We start from the raw sequence: 26,476 nt of genomic DNA, 5'->3' as shown, positions 1-26,476 counted from the left end.
TCTCTGGACTCTCTCCAGGAGATCCCTGTCTTTTTTATACCAGGGAGCCCAGAACTGGACACAATACTCCAGGTGGGGCCTGACCAGGACGGAGTAGAGGGGAAGGATCACCTCCTTCAACCTGCTGGCCACACTCCTCCTGATACACCCCAGGATCCCATTGGCTCTCTTAGCCACCAGGGCACACTGCTGCCTCATGGCCAACCGGTCATCCATCAGGACCCCCAGGTCCCTTTCCACAGAGCTCTTCTCCAGCAGGTCATCCCCCAGCCTGTACTGATACAAACGGTTATTCCTTCCCAGGTGCAAGACTCTACACTTGCTTTTGTTGAATCTCATTTTGTTCTGACTATGGTTTCAGGGAAAGACATATGAGAGAGAGAGAGAGAGAGAGAGAGGGAGAGGGTGTGTGTTTGCGTACACGTGCGTGTGTGTGTGTATTTTGCCTGTGATGTTGATTGCAGAATGATCTCTCCCTGTCCTTATCTCAACTCCTAAGCCTCTCAAGAAATATATTCTCCCCTGTCCAGCTGAAAAGAGGAGTGATAGAATGGATTTGGTGGGCATCTGGCCTCCAACCAGGGTCAAACCACCACTGTTAAAACTAGGTGTTTATTTTATAAATAGCTGTTACATTTTTTAGTCACTGATTTTAACTTTCCCTCAGCAATCTTTATAAGAAACATAACAGTTCAGCAGATGATCCAATTGTTATGCTTTTCTGCCAGAAAAATTGCATAGGGCACACAGAAAAATGTTATGAAAGTTTGATTAAAAATATGACTGTCATTGCATTACTGTCAAGGCCATGATTTTGTTTGTCCAGGATAAGGCAAGTCATATTTGGCCTGGATCTGCAAGCATATGGTGCAGCAATGTATCAGGCAATGTTACTGTAATATAGGAATTCAGCTTTGCTTTTAGATCTATTTTTGTGCAGAGAGTGAAAATCATGGCAGAAGAAAGGGATTTCAAAATTATGGTATCATTGACACAGGGCTTGAGGAAGTAATCATAATATGTACACAGAATGGAGTCACTTTTCAGTGGAGGAGCTACCAACTGGATTAAGTTTGGTTTGATGTTAGACATCCCTCAATTCTGACCTAGAAATATCCCCAGATGCCCAGAGCTTTTGCTCTGGGAGTGCTTGAAATAAAGCAAAGAAAAAGCTAGACCATTAAGTAGCCTATGTATGACAGCAGCTGCATCAATCAGAGCACACAAGACATATTGATGATATACTAATTGACTATTGCTATACTGGGTCTGGGTGTACAGTGCCTGGCAAGAGCCTGGAAATGCCTTGTATATATGCCACAAGTACAGCACCATTTTGTGGTTAAAAAAAAAAAAAAAAAAAAGCCAGAAGCCCTGGAAATCAGAGAGAGAAGAGCATGCCTTGGTTTTTTTCATGATTATGAGAATTATTTATTTGCAGATCTTTGCAGAATTTGGCCACCAGTCCTGCAGCAGCCAATTTGGCCATATCTGCTGCTTATCCAAGTTAGTACAAAGTCCTGAGCCTACACACAAGATGGAGTCTAGAGCTAATAATCTGGCTCAGATTATTTCTTTTACTGACATTTGTTTTAGGCCATACCGTTTCATCTTAAAATAAGACTTTGGAATTTTTTTAGAAGTGATTTTATATGAGGGGAAAAAAAAAAAGACTGTAGTGTGTAAACAATTTCTATCCATACACACACATATGAGCACAACTTCCTATCTCCTTCTATGTGGGGTTGAATGCTAGGTTTGTTCTTCTGTTATTTTAGAGAACCTTGACAAGAATGCACAAAAGGGACCTTACTTCTTCCTCTGAAGGCAAACTCACTCAGCAATCTTGGCTTTAATCATAAGTAGTACTAGGTCACTAGTGGGTCACTGTGGCCAAATGAATTTTTTAAAGGACTATATTGTATCTGCAGGGACACAAAGGTTTTATGACAGCAACCTATCTTCTTTCTGGAACATAAATATTCACCCCAAATTTATAAAACAAGAACCATAAAAGAATGCGGGGTTGAATTTATTTATTATTTAGCTGAGGACATTTTTATGGGGTAATAAACTCCTTTTCAGCCAAAGGCACATTGTACAGACAGACCCTATTGAAGACAAACACTAAAACAAGAAAAACCTTAAACCCATTAAACCAAGGTAATTATCAATTGTAAATCAACACCATAATATCAAAAAGGACCATTTAATGGAAAAAGGACAGAGAGGACAAAAAAGTCACAAGAGGCAGAGCATAACATATGAAGAAGTCAATAAAATTAATTTAGAAACAAAAATTAGCCCTATCAAACTATAATTTTGTGTTTTTTCCCTCCTTCCACTCTAGATACTGCTGTATTTGAAAAATGTGACCATTCCCTTGCTCTAGATTGTGCAATTGCTCTAAGCAGCTGCACGTCTGTAGTCAGATTGCTTTGTGGATCCATTACATTCTGCACTAGACACTAAAAGCTCTGGATCAAAATCTGTCCAGGTCAGTGAATATGTTATTCTAGATTCTAATAAGCCTTAGAGAAGTAGTTTTTCACTAGGGCTAGTGCTTATTTTATCACTTTAGAAAGCAAGACAAAAATGGTCAATGTCTCCCACATATCTCAGCTGTACAGCTGTTCCCTTTTGCTTCAGTGAAAGGCAGCAAAGGCAGTGGAGAGAAAAGGATGATGAAATAATTAAATTGGCTTTTTTTTGCAGTGCCGACCCTTCTCTGTGCAGTATGGCCATCTCTGTGTTTGACCATTGGCCCCTGAGATGCAGGCAGATGAGTCCCCAGGGGAAAGGCTTCATCTGGAAGGAAAGAGATGAGAAAATAAAGCTTGGAGTCAGGAATCTGGGGTCTGAGCAAGGTATAGGGTCTTAAAACAGGTTAGAGGAAACAGGAAAGGTTGGAAGGCTGGTTAGCAATAATATCAGGGCAGAAACATACAAACTCTCCTGAACCCAGCAGGTCCATGGAAATGGCCTATTAGACATGGTGCAAAACATGTTTCTTGGTTGTTTTTTTGTAGCATCTGGATTAAACTCCAATTTTCCCTGATTAAAGAACTTTTTCCTGTTCATTTTTTTTAAAGGATCCATTCCATTTATTATCCTTTCTTTCTGTAACAAGAAGAGCAGTGTTTCCCAGCACAGAAATACTGACCTTCCAGTGATTTGAGTCATCAGACTCCTTGTAGCAAGGGAGAGTATGGGCTTCTTTCTCAGCTTAGTTCTGCAGAAATATACAGAATCAACCATAAAATAATGTTTGCCTTGCTTAGTCACAGCAATTATATTTATAAACTTGTTCTAAAAATCAGTAAATTTATCTGCCACACAAAATACTAATGAACCTCCATTTAACCTCCAAACACTCGTGATATGTTTCGTATTTTAATGAAAATTTTGAGAAATTTTGTGTAACTTGTTTTTGATCTACTGTTTGGCAATGGAATAGAAAAAAAATGAAAAAAAAAGAAAAAAAGAAAGCAGAATCTATTTCTAATGACTCCAAAGGAAAGCCTTTAAAGGCATGGAGAGTTCATAAGCAAACTTGGGCATTGATGTGCATTGCTACATTGTCAGCTTGGATTTTGTCCTTGTGAAGTCTTTATTCTAAAGGGATAGAATAAAGTGGAGTGAATTCAGGTTTTGAACTTTGCACATTCAACTCAAATGGCCCAAACAACACAGTAGCACGTTCTTTTGCTCCCTTCACAGTGAGAGTGCCTCCATGTCAATTATATGACAAGCTTCTTCAGATTTCTGACAGTCATTGAAAAAAAAAGTGTCTGCCTAGGGTAATTCAGAGCCTAGTTTAATAGAGTCATAGAATTATTTGGGTTGCAAGGGACCTTCAAAGGTCATCTAGTCCAACCCCCCTGCAATAAGCAGGGACATCTTCAGTCAGATAAGGTTACTCAGAGACCTCTCCCAACTGACCTTGGATGTTTACAGGGATGGGACACCTACAACCTTTCTGGGCAACCTGTTGCAGTGTTTCACGACCCTTATTGTCAAAAATTTCTTCCTCATATATAGTCCAAATCTACTGTCTTTCAGTTTAAAACCATGACTCCTTGTCCTATTGCAAGAGGTTCAGCTAAGAAGTCTGTCCCCAGCTTCCATATAAGCCTCCTTTTAGTATTGAAAGATCACAGTAAGGTCTCCCCTGAACCTTCTCCAGGATGACCAAGCCCAACTCTCTCAGCCTGTTTTGGTAGAGGAGGTGCTCCAGCCCTGTGATTGTCCTCATGGCCCTCTTCTGGACTCACTCCAACAGCTCTATGTCTTTCTTGTACTGAGAACCCTAGAGCAGGATGCATATTGCAGGTGGGGTCTCACTAGAGCAGAGAGTCAGAATCACCTCCCTTGACCTGATCACACTGATTTTGATACAGCCCAAGATGCAGTTGGTTTTCAGGGCTGCAAGCATGCATTACTGGGTCTTATCCATCTTTTCACCCACTAGCACCCCCAAGTCCTTCTTCTCAGGGCGGTTCTCAATCCCTTTGTTCCTTAGCCTGTGTTGATACCCAGGGATACCAGATCCCTGTGTAGGGTATTATTATTGTAATCACATCAGGGTGCAGGTTATTATTATTGTAATATTGATAGAGAAAGGAGCGGCACATTTTAATGGCTTTTCTTTGTCATTGTCTTCCAATACCACAGCAAAAGCTATGTATATGAAGTGAGGTGTGGAGTCAAACTGGACTGTTGTTCCCATATAAGCCCAAAAATGTACAGTGCCAGAAGTAAATCTGTGACACTTAGATGTGAAATGATCATGGTGTGAGGGTTACCACTCTACCTAGTTCAGAGCAAATGATAGCATAACTGTGGAGTAGGAAAACTTCACGGATCTCAAAATCCAGGCAGTGGCTACTTTGGTGCTGCCCAGAGTTGGGGTTATTTAAAGTCAGCTCTGTTGTCTTGACACAAAGGAGGCGTCTCTCAACATACAGAGGTGCCTAATCATGACTGCACCCTTTTCCCGCTCTGCTTCGGTGGCAGTGTGTGGAGCTTAAGGCAAAGTGAGGAACAAGAGCTACTGATTTTCTGTTTCATTGGAAAAAAAAGTAATAAACAATGGATTAGCTGAAGAAGCAAAATTTGCTATTGTTACAGTTTCAATGTCACATGTGATAAGAGGGTATGGGATTATTGAGGAGTTAAATCAATATGAAAATAACTTAGACTACAATCATTGAAGCAAAAAGATGGAGGAATCAAGGAAAAGGTTTAAAACTCTTCAAATCAAAATTGCATTTTGATTAAGTTATCCAGTTACCTGAATGTTATTTAAGCATCAGTTGCTGAAAGGCTTAACAATTAAATAATAAGTATGTATCTGTTACATTTAAATTCTGTTCATCCGGCTGTATGATGTAAAACTGTAATTCAGTTGGGATGTTTTAGTGACATGAGACACAGGCACACAACCAAAGTAATTTGATAATGTCACCAATACCCAAGGGTGGACCTGAAAGGAAACATCACTCCTGACAAACTGCATCTTTTCATTTTCCTGTGAGCTTGATGTCCTGTGTCCAGCAATGGGTAACATATGAGACTTAAAGAGAGGTAAAATCATCTGCAAGATAAATCCTAGCTCATCTACAGTAGTATTCTGTACTTTCAATTACTTTTTGCCTCACTTTTTAACATTAACTGCTACATCTTTTTGGTCAAGTTGTACCGATTCCTAGTAGCTCTGATGGGAGGTACCACAGGGTTTTCTAAGGTCATGCCTGTAAGCAGTTTGGTACAAGCATGAAGCTAGCAAGAATGATAGCAATTCTTAATGCAGGGCACTTGAAGTGTCAGTGAAGGATGCTGAAATAAGGGTAACAACAGGGATGTTATTCTTCTAAAATTATAACTTCTTGTTCACAGTGCTGATGGCACAGTCCTACTCAACTGTGATTTCAGGGGGCTCCTGTGCTTTTGTCACTACTTGTTGTTCTGTGACAGGGTCAATTACTGTATAGAGGTATAGCTTGTTCTGATGAAGGGTACATGACACCATTTGGATACTCTGTATCTTCTTACAGCGTAGTGAGAAGTGGTTCACACTAAGCAGTGTTACGTGTTCTCAGTATTTTAATATTGCACTCCAGAAAGATTCTAGAATAATTTCAGTTTCCTGGTAATGTAATTAAGATGTTTTTCTTCCACATAGTAAAATCACATAGTATTATGAATCTCTAATCCATTGATCAATTTCTCTATTTTCTATAGCTTATCTTGCTCTTTAATTTTTATTATTTTATTTTTATTTTATTTTATTTTGTTATTTTACTTTATATACTTTTAAATTTGTTTTGTTTTATTATATGCTCTTTAGATTAGTCTTGGAAATGGATAATGTCAGAAAACCTAAGTGCAAAAGGATTTAATGGAAATACTGATAATGACCGAATTAAGTTACACATGTGGCTACATGACATACCAGAGCGTCTTTACATCATAGTTTCAGAAACTGTAATTTCTTTAGCAGTGCTGCTAGTTCAGTCCTGCAGAGGGTGATGTGTTTTCAGGGGATATGAGAAAATGCAGTGAAGATATCTGTACAGAGGGATGTAGAAAAGAACATTGCAGTTTGCTGACAATAAATTAGATATTCATATAGTATCAGAAGTAATTTAATCATATTCTATTAAAAAAAAAACAACCAACAAACCAACCAATCAACCAAAAATAACCACACCCAAAAAACACCCAAAAAACCCTACCCCAAATAATTAATCCTAGCCTGATTGCTTTTTAATATTGGCCAGGAATTTCCCATGTATTTTTTGCTTTTTCATTGTAAAGCTTGATGTTGTCAAGACTTGACATTTTTCGAATAATCAGAACAAGCCTTTATTATCTTTAGTTAGCTTTTAGTCTCCAACTGGCTTACTAAGAAGCTGTGGCTGTCTCTGTTTCTGCAGCATCTAAGGGAATTGTAACTTGGTTATAGCATGTTCTAGTGCTTTCCTAAAAACATATCCCTTTGACTAGGACTAGACTATACTTTCTGTGGCGTACTGTCATCCATCCTTTAGTTAAGCTAACCTTTCTTTATCCATTAATTCAACAGTTAACTCTCTGGGAATTCAGCATATGTTAACAGGGTTGATGAACAAAACAATTTCGCTGACCTAGAAGGAAATTATGAAAAAAATACATCTAAAAGTAGTTCTTCCTACACTTGGAATTTTCATATAATCATAGAATGCTTTGAGTTGGAAAGGACCTCAAAGATCATCTAGTTTCAACTCCCTGCAATGGGCAGGGGCACCCTTACTAGCCCAGGCTGCCCAAAGCCCCATCCAATCTGTCCTTGAACACGTCCAGGGATGGAGCTTCAACAGTCTCTCTGGGCAACCTGTTCCAGTGCCTCACCAACCTGTTCCAGTGCCTCACCAAAGTCTACTACTGAAGTCCATAGCTTCTCAATTCAGGAACTGCATGGAGATCTCAGCCATGGCTTTTTTAAGCAAGTGCCTAGCCATAGTGTTTGTGAACAAGAAAAGTATGAAGATACAATCTCAGGGCATCCTTTCTCTTAACAGCATAATGATTGTTTCTCATTTCTCAATTATTATTTATTATATGTTGTGGAATCCAGATTGGATGTGAACTCACTGGTGTGTGATTTTGGTGAATCCTTATGTCTTACCTAAGAAAAATTGATGTTTGGAATTACTCAGGAACCCTTTCCCCTCCTCCCTGAATCCCACAGCATTGATCAGTGTTGCTGTCACTCACTCTTTGAAGCAGTTGTGTATGCCTAGTGAGTGAAGACTTCAAGTGCTCCAGAGTCTAGTCAGTTTACTCGTGGTATATGTGTACCACTTGGAATCAGCCCATGAGGGAAACAAAGAAACCATCCCCCTACCACCAGACAAGTGCAAACACATCTATTCAGTCCGTCTTGGTAATCATAAAAATATAGTTTCTACTTTGTGCCACATAAACAGGTTGTGATATCTAATCCACACAATATCTGCTTTATGGAAAAAAAACCCATATGGAGATTTTGGATGTTTCAGGGACCTTTTTCTTCTCCAGCCCAAAGAAGGTGAAGCACATATTATCTTTTCAAATGGCCCATCTTTCTTGTGTAATAAAGCATTTATTTTCTTCATCAAAATAACGTGGCAAGTTCCCAGTGAAGCAATCATACTGCAAAAAGAGTTTGCAGTGGAAATGATACCAATCATGGCTAGATAGGACTATTAAGAGAGGAAAGTGAACCGGAAAGCATACCGTATGCTAATGCTTGGCAGCAGAAATCCCTGTTGTGACTCTATTTTGGTACATACACTGTGCATCTCTGATGAAAATGTATATTAAGGAAATGCTGAGGTTGTCTGGTTGTGCATTCAAAAGTTCAGAAATGTAGAAGGCTGATTCTGCATCCTTTATTATTTTTCTCTCTACTTGTTCACTGTAGCACATCTTTCATTATGAGAATGCACAGTTTTTCTTAAAAATGTCAGCAGAACTTTCTCATTTCTAAAACTTCAGGTACACATCGTGCTTGTAACTTTTAGTAATTTTTTTTTTTTTAGCCTGGATTATTCGTCGAATTAGATTTTGTCACCACAGTGTAATGTACCTTTACACTTGCTTAGGCTTCTGTGTTTGCTGTGGCCAATTTTAGAAAAAAGTCTGGAATATTCTTTTACCATCTTGTGGGCTGCTCTGATTTACAACAAAGTATTATAAACAGTTCTGCAGCTACAATTTAATTTACTGCTAAATGCTAAGAACATACTGTCTCTAACACGCAAATCTCTCTCAGGCCCTGCAAGGAAGGTCTGCTTATGTTGACCTTTTACATAAAAAGAAATAGTTCTGGAATCACTGCAGTGTGTTTACAGTCTATATACATTGCTATGTGCTATGTGAAGTTTTAACCTTGTAAGGTTAACTGAAGAACCAACATTTTTCTAATATATGAGTTTATTAGTGGTCTCAGATGTGATTAAGTGTGCAAAATATAAATGCAATTTAATAATAATATTTAAAGTTACTAATAAGAATGACCTTGGAGGAGAGGAGTAAATAACTGTGTTGAGTATAGTTGAAGAGAAAGAATCAGGCAAGTTAAGTGATTTACTCAGGTTGATGCAAATATTTGGTGTGAGTCCTTGGCTCCAAGTCAGATGTACATGTCCGTAGCTGGTACTTATGGCTTCATTTTCTCGTAAGTAAAATCAAACACAAATATTCTACATTTTTTTGTGTGCTTGCATTATTAAGAAGTCCTTTAAACCTAACTTGTAAGGTTTGGTGAACAGAAAGAAAATGGTTACTTTTAATTCTAGGTTCATGCTTTTAACAACTTAAACAAATGATGCACTTTGTAGTTGGGAGGGGTTTTTTGTTTGGTTTGGTTTTTTACATAGGATTTCACATGCATGTCTCCTGTCTTGCTTTCAATGATTTTAGTACAGTTGAGGGAAAACAATGTTCACTGTTCAAAAATTCTTATTGCTACTGGGTACAAGGACTAAATTTTTTCTTGGAGTTTATGACTTTGATGGAAAGCATAGGGTTCTTTCTCAAGCCCATTTGCTGGTGATCTCATTGTCTTTGTAGAGGGAGGCTATTTGGAGCTATTAGTGTTAACATAGTTAGTTCTTTGCTACTCAGTTTTCACCCAACCCATGGCTTTGATAAAAATCAGCTTGGGGCTTGCGCCACTTGGTCCCATGACTGTTACGTTATTTACCTTGTCTGTTCTGTGGAAGAGCTGCTTTTCCTTCTAATATTGTGGCTACTGATGTTTAGCAATGAAACTGCAAAGGTTGTGATGGTATATTCCCCCTTCCCTGTGAAATAATGATCTTTCCTGCATAGTAAAGCTGGAAATATGGCCACCTGCTGTAAAAGCAGTACCCAAAATGAGCTTTCACTGTGGAGCAAGCTCCCAGATCCCTGAATGACTTCCCAGTACTGAAAGCAGCAATACTTCCCTATGTATGACATTGAATCAGGGGAGGAATAAGCTGTCCTCCTTCTACAGCTGAAATGTTTGCATTTACTTGCTGTTCCCTGTTTCATCTCCTATTATTATATGATGTCTGTACTTGCTCCATTTCTGAAAGATGGGGTTTTTTTTTGCCTATGTATTCCATGGTAAATTTTCCAAGTCTTTACATTGAGTATGTTGGTGTGGAAGTGGTCAGGTTGGTGGAGGAGGAATACACCTGAGGAAGTAACCGTGCATCCTGTAGCTTTGTGCTGAAGCAGGTTTTCCCATTTACCACTGCAAGCTTCAGCTCTTATCCACGTCATAGTACAGGTATTACTCTCTTGCCAAACCAGAGAGAAATGAAAACTTGCCTAAATCCCAAGAAGCAACTGTAAAATTTCTCACCATCAGTACAGCAGTGAACAAGTTAGGAAGCTTCTAAAAATACTCAAGTGTACTACAGATGGTTTGAAACAGGAAGGATTTATTGTTGTTTCCTAACAATGGTCTGATCTATTATTAATTTCTAATAGGTGCCATTTTCCTGTACATACCTGCATAATTGTTGTATTGCACAGGTAATCATTGCTAACTTATGGTGGTCATCTTTGTTAGATTATTTACTAGGATCCACTGAAGAACAGGAAGGAAGGGGCTCAAGGTATTGAACACTGGGTAAGCTGAGGGTAAATGTTCATGTCCTGCAAATGCAATCATGCCTGAGTCCTATTACTATCCTCTGGTTTGAATGAGCCTTGTCTCAATACGACATAAGCTGACATAACCCAAAGTAAGTGTAAGGAGTCCCCTGCATTTTGGAGAATTCTCTTGGTTTGAATTGGTGGTACAGAAAAAAAAATCTCATCAGCTCTGGAGAATTCATGAGCCTGAAGTGACAACTCCAGGAAAGCTTAGTGATTTCTGTCTAAGTAAGGCTATTACATTTCTGGAATTGGACTGTTAGCATGAAGCCAGAATATTTGAAAAAATAAAATTAAAGTATACAGAATATGTAAAGCACTATGAAAATACTGTTGCTCAGAAGTTGAATCTAACTACTAACATTTGTTATAGACTATAGTCAGTATCAAACTTGGTAGCACTGACCTTTCTCTTTTCATATTCCTCTTAGCTTCTGTAGTGTTGCTCTAAAAAAATGACCCAGCCCTCAGCCCCCACCTCTTGCAGTGCAAGTTATAGTTTTGGGGGATTTTTGGCTTTCACAGGAGTGGTCTCAATATTGTAATGTGAAGCTGGGAAAACAAAAAAAAAAAAGGAAGAACTAAACATGAACTGCCAAAGTATGCTGTTTGTGTGTCTGCCTGAATTAAAGTCTGTGTGCTGTAAACAAATGTTATGTATCTATATGCAGAAAAAAGATTTCTATTTTGTTTATTAAACAATGCACTTAGTCACTCTACAAGAGCCCAGAAAATCTCTGATTATGAAACACTTGTTTTCCTACAGTATCCAGGTAACAAACCACAGACAAGTGGGTAGTCTAATGGGTGCAGATTAACGTAAAGCGTGGAGATACGGTGTGCTGAGCAGAATATTGTTGTTGCTGGCTCTTAGCACAGTGAGGGTGAGCTATTTGTTTTCATTTAAATTCTGCTTTTGGTCTGTGTAATTTGGATGGATTCTTAGTTCACAATTAGCCTGTAGTGTACTGTTGGGGGTTTCACAATATCTTGTAATAGCCCACAATGCCCTTGTCTGCCACACTGGCATTCTTACATCCTACCTGTGTGTGTGTGTGTGTGTGCTTATTCTTCCCTAGGCCAACCACTGCTCAGGAACTGCTTTGCTTTGTCCTTCAAGTGTCCCCCAGCTACCCTTCTCTGCTGTCATGAAGACCTGCAGAAAGACTGCAGAAGATGGTATGTTATTTATCAAAAGAACACCACTTGTTCCAAGAGCGATGTGACAGAGGAGGCAGGGTGCAATGGCTGGTGTCTTCTTGAAGCATAAATTCACAGAAAAGTCTAGATTGTGAAAAGCTTACAGTCTTAAGGCAGACAGCAGACAAAGAGTGGCAGCAAGGAAGATTTATGCATTTCATAGATGCAGAAAAGACGCTCACAGCAAGATGATAAATTGCCACGGAAGTCTTTAGGAAACTGGAAAACTGACTTATGCACAAGATCTTTTCTTCTAGTACGAGCTCCATTTCTGTTTAAAGCAGCTGATCCCCTGTCTTTTCTGAAAAACAGATGTGCAGGTATTCTTCAGATAATCTGAAATATTATAGTCTTTCTTCATATTGACTATTAACCGGTAGGTAACGAGAATTGGTGATGTGCCTGAAACTCTATTCTGTGTTTAAATAGCAACAGTTTCTGCAGATAAACTGAGACCTATTGTTGATCATAATTTCTTTAAGTAGCTACATTAGTGTTTGGGCCATTTTTCAGAAGTGCTAAAAATCTGCAAGTTCACTTGAAGACAGTAAAAATTAAATGCCTCTAAACCTCAATGTCTCTGAAGTGGACTTTTGACCACCATATTGGAATATGTTTTTATGAAGCTTTGGGTCAAGATTCCTCAGTGTCAGCAAATAACAGGCTTCAAAACATACCTGTTGGAAAGACAATTCTCTTTGAAAGGCTGGACGAAGAAGGTATTGGAGGGAATTTTGCAAAGAACCAAAGGTTAATTTCTAGCTATTTCTTTATAGTTTGTGGTGCTAGACCATGGGTCAGAAGGGCAATTCTGCAGCAGTGCAAATCTGTCATGAGCCTTTGTCATAATAGTTTAAGTACTGTTATTGCATTTGAAATGGCAAAAATTGTACCATGTATCAGTAACTTCATAATAAATAATTAAGAGCTCTGAAAATGCATAGAAAAGCTAAATCTATGGGTTAGTGCTCCCCTTACTAAATGCACCAGTTTTACTTGTTTCAGATGCGTGGTAACTACACCTGTTGCTACCTTCTGTAGGATGTGATCTCCTGTCTTCATATGCTTTGAGAACATATGTGCACAGACTCAATAAGTCTAATTCACACTGAAAATAACTTGCAGCTCTTCACCTCTGCAGCCAGCTATGAAGAAGGGAGCATGCAGCTCTCACAACTGTCTTGCAGCACTGACCATTGTTTACAAGCAGAAATCCTTCAGAGAAAGGGAGAACCTTTCTTTCCCCAGACTTGGAGAAGATGAAACAGAATCCAAAGCAGTTTCATCAGACCATGTTTTTTGTTTTATTTCTTTCATGATGGAATAGTAATGGGTCCCTAAGGTACATCGCAGCTTTAAGATTTACAATCCAGTCTCTGCAAGTCTGGGCTGTGACACTTATGCCAGATGGTGTCCGCTAAATTACTGTCAACACTGGCACACTTGTGAATTATCTATTGCTTTTGGAGGCAGGCAGCAGAAGCTTTCCCATGTTCAAGGTCCAGCTACTACACCAGGAAAATCTTATTTGGTCTGTTTGTTTATTTTTAGTGAATGAAAGGTCATCACCTGATAGTTCAATTTGATATTGCAGTTAGCAAATATTTTACTCTTTTCTTCTTCTTTCTCCTTTCTTTTTTCCTCACTCTGGCTCTTTTTAATGCAAATCTGATTTAGCTAATGCTGTCACCGACACACCTGCAAAAATGCCTTTATCAGAGCCTAGATGAAGGGGTCACTGTGACTGCAAAGTACTTTCCATGTGCTTTAAAATTAGCAAAAATTGAGCACGTATGTTTTAGAACAAACAATACCCTTTTTAGTGTGTTCATCCCAGACCCTGGTGTCTGGGCTTCTTAGCCCATGTGCAGGCTAGCTGGCAGGGATAGCTTTTTTGTGCTATGGTTACACCAAAGGAAGTGATAGCCCTACACATATTCAAATGTCTTCATGGTGCTTAAATTGTGTAGACAATGGAAGTGCTAACTGTCCTACATATTAAGGAACAATCAGTGCAGAGATTTAAAGTCTTCTAGTTCACTCAGAGAGCCTGGGACATGATGTCAAACTACCTTAACCTTGTTGTGTGGAGAGAAGTCCTGCTTTCCTCCTAAGTCACCAGGGATAGAAATAAAGTTGTATTGAGTTGCAGTTTCATCCTGCTACCTTTCGTAGAATGATAGAATCACAGAATATCCTGAGTTGTAAGGGACCCATTGATGATACAAATCTGGGAGGGGTGGCTGACACGCAGGAACACTGTGCTGCCATCCAGTGAGACCTGGACAGGTTGGAGAGCTGGGCAGGGAGAAACCAGATGAAGTTCAACAAAATCAAGTGTAGAGTCTTGCACCTGGGAAGGAACAACTGTTCGTTTCAGTACAGGCTGGGGGATGACCTGCTGGAGAAGAGCTCAGTGGAGACGGACCTGGGGGTCCTGATGGATGACAGGTTGACCATGAGCCAGCAGGGTGCCTCGGTGGCTAAGAGAGCCAATGGGGTCTTGGGGTGCATCAGGAGGAGTGTGGCCAGTAGGTTTAAGGAGGTGATCCTCCCCGTCCACTCAGCCCTGGTCAGGTCCCACCTGGAGTATTATGTTCAGCTCTGGGCTCCCTGGTATAAAAAAGACAGGGATCTCCTGGACAGAGTCCAGAGAAGGGCTACAAAGATGATTAAGGGCCTGGAGCACCTCCCCTATGAGGAAAGGCTGAGTGAGCTGGGACTGTTCAGCCTAGAGAAGACTAAGGGGGGACCTTATTAATGTTGATAAATATCTTAAGTATGGGATGCAGGGGGGAAAATGGCCAGCCCCTTTTCAGTGGTCTGTGGAGACAGGACAAGGGGCAATGGCTGCAAGTTGGAGCACAGGAAGTTCCGCACCACCATGCAGAAGAACTTTTTCCCAGTGAGGGTGACAGAACCCTAGGACAGGCTGCCCAGGGAGGTGGTGGAGTCTCCTTCTCTGGAGATATCCAAGACCGGTCTGGATATGAGCTGGGGAGCTGCTTTGGCAGGGGGGTTGGACCCGATGATCTCTCGAGGTCCCTTCCAACCCCTACAATTCTGTGATTCTGTGATTCTGTGATAAGGATCACCAAGTCCAACCCCTGGCTTCACACAGGGCCAGCCAAGTCAGAGAATGGGACTGAGTGCATCGTGCAGACTCTTCTTGAACTCAGTCAAGCTCAGTGCTATGACTGCTTCCTTGGGGAGCCTGTTCCAGTGCCCAACCACCTTCTCAATAAAGAACCTCTTCCTAATCTCCAGCCTAAACCTCCCCATCACAGCTTCCTGCCATTCCCTCAGGTTCTATCACTGGGCACCAAAGAGAGGAGATGGGCGCCTGTTCCTTTGCTCCCCCTTGTCAGGAAGCCATAGACCATGATGAAGTCCCCCCTCAGTCTCCTTTTCCCCAGGCTGAACTACCAAGGGACTTCAGCCTCTCCTCATAAGCCTCTGCCTCCAGACCCTTCCCCATCCTCGTTGCCCTCCTCTGGACACTCTCCAATAGTTCTGTGTCCCTCTTGTACTGTGGCACCCAAAACTGCACAAAGTACTTGAAGGCCACACCAGTGTAGTGTAGAGCAGGACAATCCCCTCCCTGGACCAGCTGGCCATGCCATGCTTGATGCACCCCAGGATATGGTTGGCCCTCCTGGCTGCTTGGGCACACTGCTGGCTCATGTTTAACTTGCTGTCAACCAAGTCCCCCAGATCCCTCTCAGCATGGCTGGCCTTCAGCAGTCTGGATGTGCAGCCAGAGCTGCCCCTTCCCAGGTTCAGAATCCAGCACTTGTCCTTGTTAAACTTCCTTGACAACTTCTTCAAAACAGTATGAAAAAAACACTAAACATCAAGTTTTTATTGCCATGCCTACTTTCTTTGGAGTTCTTGCTGAAGTAATTTCTTTCTAGTTTTTGCTTGTTCGGGGCAGACTAAGCTTTCCTTATGTGCAAAATACTCAAATTGAACTGACTTTCCCAACAGTAATAAAAGTTGTCAAAAATTCAGCTGTGCTCTAATGTCCTGAACAGAACTGTCACATCACTCATGTCCTTCGTACTTCTCTCCTTTTTATCTGTCTGTCTAATTTACCTACATCATGGCTTAGAGGACCACTTTTACTTATTATACAGGAAGCTGATAACTAACAGGGTTTAGCAAGTAACCAGGGAGTTTATTGAATGGTGAAAATGTTATGTATTGTTTCAGATTTCAAATATACTGTAAGCTTTAGTAATTTTTTTTATGTTTGAAGTGCATTCAGTTCAAGATAAATAACTTTGATTATTTTTCCTTCACACTCACAACCGTTGTCAGCAGCCTGATTGAGAAGCTGAGAGTTTGATCCTGTAGCGTGTTGTATTCTTATGTGTCTCTCTGGCTGCAGAAATAAACAGCTTCAAGGAGGATTAATGCTTTAATTCCTTAGTGTTTCATAAAATCACAGAGCAGGTTCACTTCTCAGGTGAATTAGTGTTAACTTTGATAGCTAAATTTTTAAGAACTTAGTTTCCAATGTGTAAGTCAGGCCAGTTTACTTCTTTCCTCTACATTTAAATGCATGTGGCTGTCCCTGACTTTGGTGATTTTTAATTTTTTTTTTTAGCTTGTAAACAAGAATGTACCATAATACAGGTAGCTTCAGTGTTTTGCTCTGCAGAAATGTTTTGTTTGATAGCAAAGAAGATATAGGTAATGTGTTGCTTAATGTGCAAAATGTACCTAGCATGTGGAGGAAATTGTACAGAAGAGAAATCTAAAAGTCTGCTTCAGAAACTTGGGTAAGCATTATGGAAACCAAAAACACATTGCAATTTTTTCTGCATGTCAAAATGTAACTACAAGTACTTTATCTTCTTGATGAAATCACCATTTGTAAGTCATTTTTCATCAAAACCATATGAATGGTAGTTGATCACTGCAAATGACTTTGCCATTAGGACCATAGCTTTGGTATTTTTCTTTCCTTTTCAGTATTAAAACTGCTTTGGCAGGCAGTGTGGAGGAACCTGGATGAATCAATAAGTGATTAAACCCAACTTTACATAGATATATGCATCTGCAAAAGCTCCATACATCGGCTTCTTTGTTAGCCTGAATTATTTCCAACAATGAAGGAAACATTTGTCAGGGTCAGAAAGAAACCCACAAAATATTCTAAAAAGTGAGACGAAATGCCTTTGGAAATAAATGTAAAATAACCTTGGTTTCCAAGAAGTAATACCTCCAGGGAATTTTGCATTAGTTTTGAGGTGAGAACATGGTGTTAAGGGGTAACACAAACATAAATTGTGCCTAAGTGTGTTTTAGTCCATTATTGGCATTGAAGAGTATCTAGATGCCTACAAAACTGAAATTGTGTTATGCTCAACACGGAAACTACCTGAAAATTATCCTTTTGTTTGGTCCAAAATTGTTCATGTTAATTAGACCAGTCTTTCTCATTGCAATATGGCCTAAGCATAACAACATTTAGGATTTTGGTGGAACATACTATTACAAAATTTACATAACCAATAGTAGTCCACATCAAGATATTCTGATTTGAAACCAAAATAAAGTTCTTTCCCTCTGGAAGAATGGAAATCAAAGTTCTGGTTCATGTTGAATTTCTGCATATTGACTTTTTATCAGGCTTTTTTAATAGGGAACTTCTCCTGTACAACATCACTTCCCCTGTACAACATCACTTCACTTGTACTGCAAAGCATGTGACAAGAAGCCCTGGAAATATTTTTGATCTTTGCTTAGCTATCTTTGTAGCCTGAGGATAGGTGTGTTTGCCTTCCTGGTGTGTTCATTGTCCATCTGTTACCAAAGTTTTAAAATTACCTGCAAACATTTCAGTGCGCTCTTTCTAGTAAAGAAAGTAGTAGTTAGTACTGAAAATGTGGGATTTCATTTGTAACGGGGTTTATGTGTGTACTGCTTCCCCCCATGCCCTTTTCCCAACAAGATTCAGTAAATCTGGTATGAATATTTATGCTTATTTTGGCTTATTTTTCAGAGGTCCGATATCAGTCAAATCTTTCTGCTGTGAAACTGTCATTGCAGTTCTTGGAAAAAAATTGGAAGAGATCCACAGTTTATGTAAATTTCCCTACAAAATCACCATGCACCTTTGTAGAAGTCTTTTAAAGTAAGTTTTTTTTTCACCAGTCCATTTGAGTATTTGCTGGCTCCTGAGAACATCGTAATGTAAAAGAATAAGATTCCATTTGTCTTTTTCTTCACTGTCAGCAGAAAAATTTTTTAAAGGTTAAGTGAGTAAGCTCCTGTCTGACTGCTCCTGTGAACAGAATTGAGTGTTGGCAGAACACCTTAAACTTTGCAGCATCCAGTTATCTGCTGTGGTGGATTTCAAAGGCACAGAGGCAACTCTTGCTATATGCCTGGTGATGTTTTCACTCTGCTTATAAATTTATGTTGAAAAGGAAGCACCTGGGTTGCCTTTTGCACATTGATAGAAATGAAAGGTAGATGGGTTATTTTGAATAATATGTATGAATCAGGTCATGCCAATATCACATTTTAATTTAATTTTTAAACTGTGATTTATGAAATTTCCACTACAACTTGATGAAACAATAAATTTGGGTGGGCACAAAATTTAAGCAAGTTTTTAAACTGAGTTTCAGAAACATGAGTGATTTTCACATGATTCTTAGGCAGACACAAACATTAGTAAATGCAAAACATTTCTCTCTATTCAAATACAATCACATTGTTACTGTATATATTATATAAGAGGTTTTGGGTGTATTTTTCCTCTGACTGGAACACTGAAAGTTTTCAAGCATGTGCCAGTCTCTGTTGACTCGTTACTGAGACAGATGGGGTGAGCTGTGAAAAAGAATATTACTGAACTGGAATCTGGAGGTTTAGGTAGTACAGCTGCGTGGTTAGTCTTTCATGGGACTGATGTCCATGAAACACACCAAGAATCTCTAAAACCAAGGAAGATACAGGTATAGAAGCCACCTTTGACACTGCAAAAGAGCAGCAAGTATTTCCTGAATGTTGGTGTGGACATCAAGTTGTTTACACAGTGGGTCAAATGGGGAAAAAGAGACTGGAGGACTTGACACCATCTTGTACTCCTGCAGCACAAAATCTGCTGGTCAATCTAAAACCTGGGAACTTTTCAGAACAAGACAGGGAGACACAACCATCATCCTGCCATACTGCTCAGTGACTCTTCTGGACTCAGGTGGGCATCCTGGCTAAGACTAGCTGACCCTGCAATGCTGTTATGCAAGGAGCAAGAAGGAAAGAAGTCATTCAGGCTGTGGTGAAATACCTGCTGTGTGACTCAAACCAGTGCTGCGTGGCAGGTTGTGAGGGTGAATCAATTTACAGGAAAATTGAATTAAATTGGGAAAATGGGTCCTTGTTAGCCCTCCTGAAATTTAGGCAGAACACTATTATTGAGAAACATTAATCAAATGGTGAAACAATTAAAAGAGCTGCCCCTTCTTATATGTGACCCAGAAGCCCGTTAACTCAGTTGATTTCAGCAACAGTAATTACCCTGATCCACAAAACCTCCATATTGTAAAAAGCAATTAAAATATAGTGAGGTTAGAACTAAGGGGCAGCAGTTTGCACAGTGTTTTAACTCACAATTAAAAAGTATCATATCAATTGCACCTGTTTTGGTAGCATAGCTACTTTATTTTAAGGTATTTTGCAATTTCTAAGTACAGGTCATGTTTCTGTGATAGCTATCTCCACTGAAAAAGGGAATGGAGAAAGATCTAAAAAAAATAAAATTAATTCCTTTGCGGATTGTGTTTTGTCTCATAAAAGGTGCCACAGCATCCCATTGTGTGTATTGCTGGGCACTCTCATGGCCATATTCCAGTGACTGTGAAGCCCACAGAGCTCTGATCCACAACATAATCTCATCACACTTTATGACTTCATCTTGTAATCAGAAATGAATGGACTTACAACAATAAATATGCAACTACAAAGGTACTTATGATGCTATCATGTGATACCAAGTCCCTAACTGAAATTCCAATCTGGAATCTGCAGGGAAATCTGTGTATAAATATGGCGTGAAAACTGGTTATATAATATGGTGTGAGAAGGTTGGTCCTCATTCCTGCTGATTCCTTTTTTACATTTAACATCTTGCTGGCTGTTACTGTCATGAACTAAAAAAAAAATAAATGCTATAGAGTAGGATTACAGAAACAAAATAAGATGGTCAATATAATGAAAGCAATGTATAGGTAGTGGTGTTATCACAGTTGGTTCCACTACATCAAATTCCATTGAATTTTTGACCCGTAATTTACCATGATGGGGCTCTTTTTTTCCCAAGAGGGGACCATCATGATCTTTGTCCAACATGGTTCAGTTAATAGTGGAAGAGACTCAAAAGGTTTTAGACTCACATTTTACTGGGCTCCACATTGATCTGCTAGTAGTTATCCTTATAAATTCATCAGAAATAATGAAAATAGTGAGAAAATTTTACTGGACTATAATGAAGTGACTCTCACAGTGTTTCATATTCTTCTCTCTCTCTCTTTTAAAGTGTAATTTTTTAAAAAATCTTTTTTTTTTTTTAACTTAACTTTTATAATCATTGCAGTCGTCAGACCCTTACTTGAAGTAAAACTATAGTAGACTTACCTTTCATACTTCCTAAATGGAGAAATGGGCTGGGGAAAATATGCTTTCAGTTCAAGTATTTTTCAAGCCCAAAAGAAAAAAAGATTGTATTTGGATATGAAGTTCAGCAAGTAGGTGAACTATTCATATACAAACTGGAAGTGGTTAGTCCTGAATTTATTTAGGCTTGACCTACACTTTTTTATCTCCTGGAGATAAATAAAAGCACCTGGTGGATTGCCCATCAAGAAAACCAAAACAGGACTAACAAAGTTGGGTACTTTTGTCTAATAGGGATCCTTATTAGCTGACAGTAGAAAAAAGTCTGCTGATACTTTTAGCCAATTTAGTGTTTCCTATACTATTCACAGTTCCATAGTCCTCTTAATTTATGTAAGAAACTCATATATATATATATATGAATTATTTATATAAAGCAATATATACACATATATATATATGTAGTGTAGACTAGGCTGTATTATACAAGGTCCACTTGCAGGAGTAAAATAACACAGGCACCTTTTTCTGTCGGTTCAGAACAAAAGGCCTTAATGGCTATTTGTTGCTTACTTTTTTTCTTTTTATATTTCCAAGAATTGCTTTTTTGTCATTACATATTTTGCCTCCTTTTGACCCATGATGATGAATCTAAACAGAAGTAATAGACATAGAAGTAACCTGCTGAGCAGTGCAATATCACCTATTGTATTGACTGCAGAAGGTAATTTTCAGAGGTGTTGACAGAGCCATGGGAACACAGGCTCTGGAAACAGCTTTGGCTTTACAGATACAGAGAGGATACAATTGCTCCTTTCAGAGACAAATAGTTGATCTGACTTGTTAATTGGAATTTACATGAATATATTAAAAGTACAAATAGAAACAATGTAAGTGAGGCTGTGTAAAGTACTGCCACTCCACTGCTGCTGTTCTTACATTAATTCAGTGCTGGAATTGACCCTATCAATCACTCGCTTCTTCCTGTGACCCCAGAGCAAGAAACAAGTATATCCAGCGCTTTGTTTGCCTGCTTGAGACTTGCAATTCATCTCATTTGATCTCAGTGTTAGTCCTGATGTGATCAATCACTCTCTGCTTTCTGAGTCCTTACAGCAAGGAGTTGTGGTCTCCATTGCCGTAGTCTCCATGTTTTACATTCTTCATTGCTCACTACTTGCTCTTCATGATTAACAAAACTAATGCTGTTCTCTCTTACCCTTCTCCTGCGGAGTGCTGCAAGGCATCAGCATCAGCCTTGAACTATTTCTCCCTTTCCGTGATGCCTCATGTGCACTCTTACTGGCTACAGCTTTGGTATGCTTCCTGTGCTGTATAAGGTGGGTCTGAATCTTCTGGTTCGTTCTCCAGTGCCTCCACTGTCCTTATACAGTGCTTCTCTGTAACTCATCCCTGTCTGCTGGCTTGTCTACTGGGTCAAAGCAGTTGTTCTTTCATGCTGCACCTCTTTTCCCATTGAATGCAGCTAAATTCTTTTGCAGTAGCAGAGCTGTATTCCCCTACTTTCTTCCATACCTCATAATTTACATTAACTCCTTTTCCAGATCTTTCTCAGCTTCCTAAGTTGTTCTTCCTTTTGCATCTCCCTACCCACCTGCTCCTGAACAGAGCCAGTGGAGATGCTCACGTTGACCCTCCCTCCACTGCAGGCTTTATCCTAATGTCAGTGTTTTGCTTTAGCAATTTTACCTTGTCATAAAGGCACCTTCCCCTTTGAGGAAGCTGCCTGTTGAGGAAGTGTCCCCTCCAGATTTATGAAGGGACAGGGATGCCAGAAATTGCAATGAAGCAGAGATACTAGCTTTGGGTATTAAAGCTCAAAGAAGAGATTGTTAATAGCAGCCTGAGTGTTAATTATCTAAAAGTTTCCTACTGAAGAAAATTCTCACTAATTTCAATCAAACTTATAGCAATCTTTCAGTTTAGGTACATATATTTTTCTTCTCATAATAATCATGCAGAATCCATTTGTAGTGATATTTAGAAATAACTTTCCAAAAGCATCTGTGTGTCTCCTCGCCAATACAGTTAAAATCCTTCCATGCGCTATTTTGCATTTTTTAAAGTGTCTGGATTCCTTGGAAAACTCCCCACAAGATGCATAAAATGAATGACTAGTAGTTACTGTTTTTGTCTTTTTCTTCCTTTCTTTTTGCTTGCAGGGAGCAGTTTGCTATAAATACAAGTAAGACTTTAATTACTGTTTCACTAACATTATTTACTGCCTTGCAAAAATGTGTCTTTACAGCTAGGAGGAAAGTGATATTCTTGTTTATTTAGTCACCTAAAGTTAATTAATTTTTAAAATTTAGATTATGAACTTATGTTGTCATCAAAAATCTGCAAATAAATCACAGTATAATTTTAAGTTTAGAATATTCTTTGAAAATAAATTCCTTCTTAAATCTCATATTTTTGCTTTTACTTTATTATACCTAGAAAAGAGGCACAAAGAATTTTGCAATAGAAATAATATGATTTGCTGCTCTAAAATGCTCTAAAATGCTGTAAAAAATATCTGGAAAACAGCTTATGGCAATTGAACCATTAAATTTCAGGAAACAATTAGTATTGGCACATATGTTTAACACCTTGATATGTGGAATCACAGCTTTGATACTATTGCTGAATTTGGCTGGATTTTCCTGACATATGTTCCATCATTACAAGATAGTCAGAAATCTAGCATATTTGTGACAAGTTGGCACAATCTACCACCTGAAATGTAATGGTTCTATTGCCATAAGCTCTTTTCCAGGTATTTTTTACAGCATTTTAGAGCAATAAATCATATTATTTCTGTTGCAATATGAGTTTCTCTCTGCATTTGGTATTTTCTGTCCAATTATAGAAATGAAAAGAAGTAGGTCTAATTAAAACAAGTTATTTAATCTACATTAAATAATGGCATAATTATAATATTTTGGCCTTTTCCATTAAATGGTTAAGAGATTTGGTGATACATTGTCTGAGTTGTCATCTTAACCTAGCTAGATTATTGTCCTGATCAGATTCTAATTGAAATTTTTTACCTTTCCTCTTCACACAACTATGAAAAACACAGCAGCATTAGCTTCTATTCAGCTTGCCTTTCTTTTGAAGTTGCTAACATGATTTTGAGGGAATAGAGCAAGGAAATAGGTATTAGTGGGAAAATCACATTTTCACTGACTGGGTTTGACTTTTGAGCACCCTGTAATCATGAGAAAACATCTTAGTGTTTGGTATTTAATGAGATTTGTACCCACTTTGGAACCCTTATCATCATCATGTTTACATTGTTAAGCCTTTTCTGGACAGAAGACAAAAAAAAAAAAAAGAGGTGTGACGGTCTGTCACTGTAGATAACTTCAGCAAGAGTAAGGCAGATGTATTTAGAAAATTAAAGCAGGTTTAAAGTCAAAACAATATAGATTTTAAGGCCAGATGGCTGCTTACTGGGGTTTTAAAGGGCAGAATAACAAATCTGTCTAGGCAAATGATGCTCATTATAGAGGATTTTTTGGGTTTTTTAGGTAGGTAAATAAAGCATTCAGAAAATTATCAGGATATGAATGCTCCATTGTGTTTTACAATAGCAAAGTTTTCTTAATTTAGTAGGCAAGCCACAATACTTGGTTAAAACACTGTAGAAGATAGGTGTGAGGACCTAATAGGTTCAGGAAGCTTGTACTTAAGGCTGGTCGATTTCCTTTGCTCTACAAGGACAATTTGGGAAGATAACATAGTAATTTCATTTGTCCTTACCCTATACATTTCTAGAAGCTCACTGAAGAATCACAACAATCTTGAACTTACAAAAGTATCTCACCACACAATTGGAAATTCCCCTGATTAATCAGGTATCTGATCAAACTTTTTGGGTTCTCCCCTTGTGAAGCTGGAGCAGGGAAAATGACGAGACAGATTCATCCCACTATATTTTTGCATGTCAATTTGTTAAAGTGATAAAATATATAAGTAACAAATTATTTTTGTGAACCAGTATCCTCCGTATTCTGCTTGCTGAGTGGCTTTGAGTGACAGTGCCCTGGTTAATAAAGTGAGTGACTGGTAGAAAAGAGCCAGGACATCAATAAACACAGATGCACAAAATAGCTGCTAATAGGAATGTGCTTCACAAGGAGTTACCCACATTCCTACCTGGAGTTTTACGGTTGTTCTCTTTTCTCCACAAAGCAGATTTTGAGGAACATTCAGTATTTCAGATGGTTCTATCTGGATAGCTGTAAACAGTTGCCTGCCCTTTAACAAGGGTAATTGTTGACTGCATCTGATTAAACATCAAATGAAACTGTTCTGTTGGATGAATGGCTTGATGTATGATAATCTATGTTTTATGCTGACCAAAAGCTCGCTGATGCATAGTTAGTATGCAAATAATAAATACAAGTAAAAATCAGTTTCAGGGACCTAAAGTAATATTGTTTTGTAAGATAGTGTTGTATCTTATAAACATATGCTAAAAAATTCAATTAAGAAGTAAATTGGAAAACTAAAGTACCTAGCTACAATACAAGGGTTAGTTTTATAGATGCTATAAATGCTTAACAGTTTCCTTCTTTTTTTCCAACTAGTTTTAATTTCTGAGTCTCACTTGACTCAGTTTCCAAATTAACGGCAATCTATTCCAAGTTTTATTGAAATGATTCTACACGCTGGGTTGGAAGTGACCATCAAGTTCTATCCCCTCTGCCATGGGCAGGGACGCCCTCCGCTAGACCAGGTTGCCCAAAGCCCCATCTAACCTAGAAAAGGTTATACCAATAGCTCATTTTAAATAGGAAAATATCTCTTAAATGGGAACAGGGTTTATTGAATTCTGTGGAAAAGTCTTTCCAACAGAATACACAGATTTGCTTGTTACAGTTTGTCATGGTTTAAACAGCTCTGGCAACTAAGCACCACACAGCTGTTCACTCAATTCCCCTCCCCCTGATGGAATGGGGGAAGAATTGAATCAAAGACGAAGCTTATAGGTTGAGATATCAACAACTTTATAATCAAAAAGAAATATTAATTAAAAATTTGTAAGGAAAAGAGAGGGGAAAAATGACAAAACAAAAAGAGAGGAAAATAGATTCCAAGGCAGACAAACAATGTAAACAAAACCAGTTGCTCATTACCCCCAGACTGATCCTCAGCTAGTCCCTGAGCAACCTTCTCCCCACTTTTATTGTTGTCATCATATGGTCTGCTCTTTGATCAGCTGGGTTCAGCTGTCCTGGCTGTGCTGCCTCCTCACACCTTGTGCACCCCCAGTCCACTTGAGGGTGGGGTGGGGTGGGGTGAGAAACAGAAAAGTCCTTGGCTCTGTGTAAGCCCTGCTCAGCAGGAATGAAAACACCCCTGTGTTATCAACACTGCTTCAAGGATAAGGTGAAATCACAGCTCCATACCAGCTCCTATGAAAAAAATTAACTCTACTCCAGACATAGCCAACACATTCTCTCTCCTCCCCTTACCCCATACCATTTTCATCATGTTCAGGTCCCTGTTGCAACTCATCCTCATTAACCGTCCCTTCTGCCATAAAACATTGTGAAATGCCCATATATATCCATAAAATGTGCACTGATGTCATACTCAGCAATAAAAAGCTGGGAGAAGAAGAAAGAAGGGGACATTTGGAGTGATGGCACCTGACTTCCCAAGTCACTGTTACCCATGATGGATCCCTGCTTTCATGGGGATGGCTGAACTCCTGCCTGCCCATGGGAAGTGGGGAATGAATTCCTCGGTTTGTTTGGCTGGTGTGGGTGACTTTTGCTTTGTCTATTAAATGGTTTTTATCTCAATCCATGAGTTTTTTCACTTTTACTCTTCTGTTTCTCTCCTTCATCCCAGCAGAGGCAATCCTGTGAGCAGCTGTTGGGTGCTTAGTTGCCATCTGGGGTTAAACCGTGACGCTCCCACTGCATGCTTAACCCTGAGACCTCAAGCAGAAATGGAA

This window comes from Gallinula chloropus (assembly GCF_964237585.1).
Source record: "Gallinula chloropus genome assembly, chromosome: Z".
Classification (NCBI taxonomy): Eukaryota; Metazoa; Chordata; class Aves; order Gruiformes; family Rallidae; genus Gallinula; species Gallinula chloropus.
Note: the sequence above shows the minus strand (reverse complement) of the source record.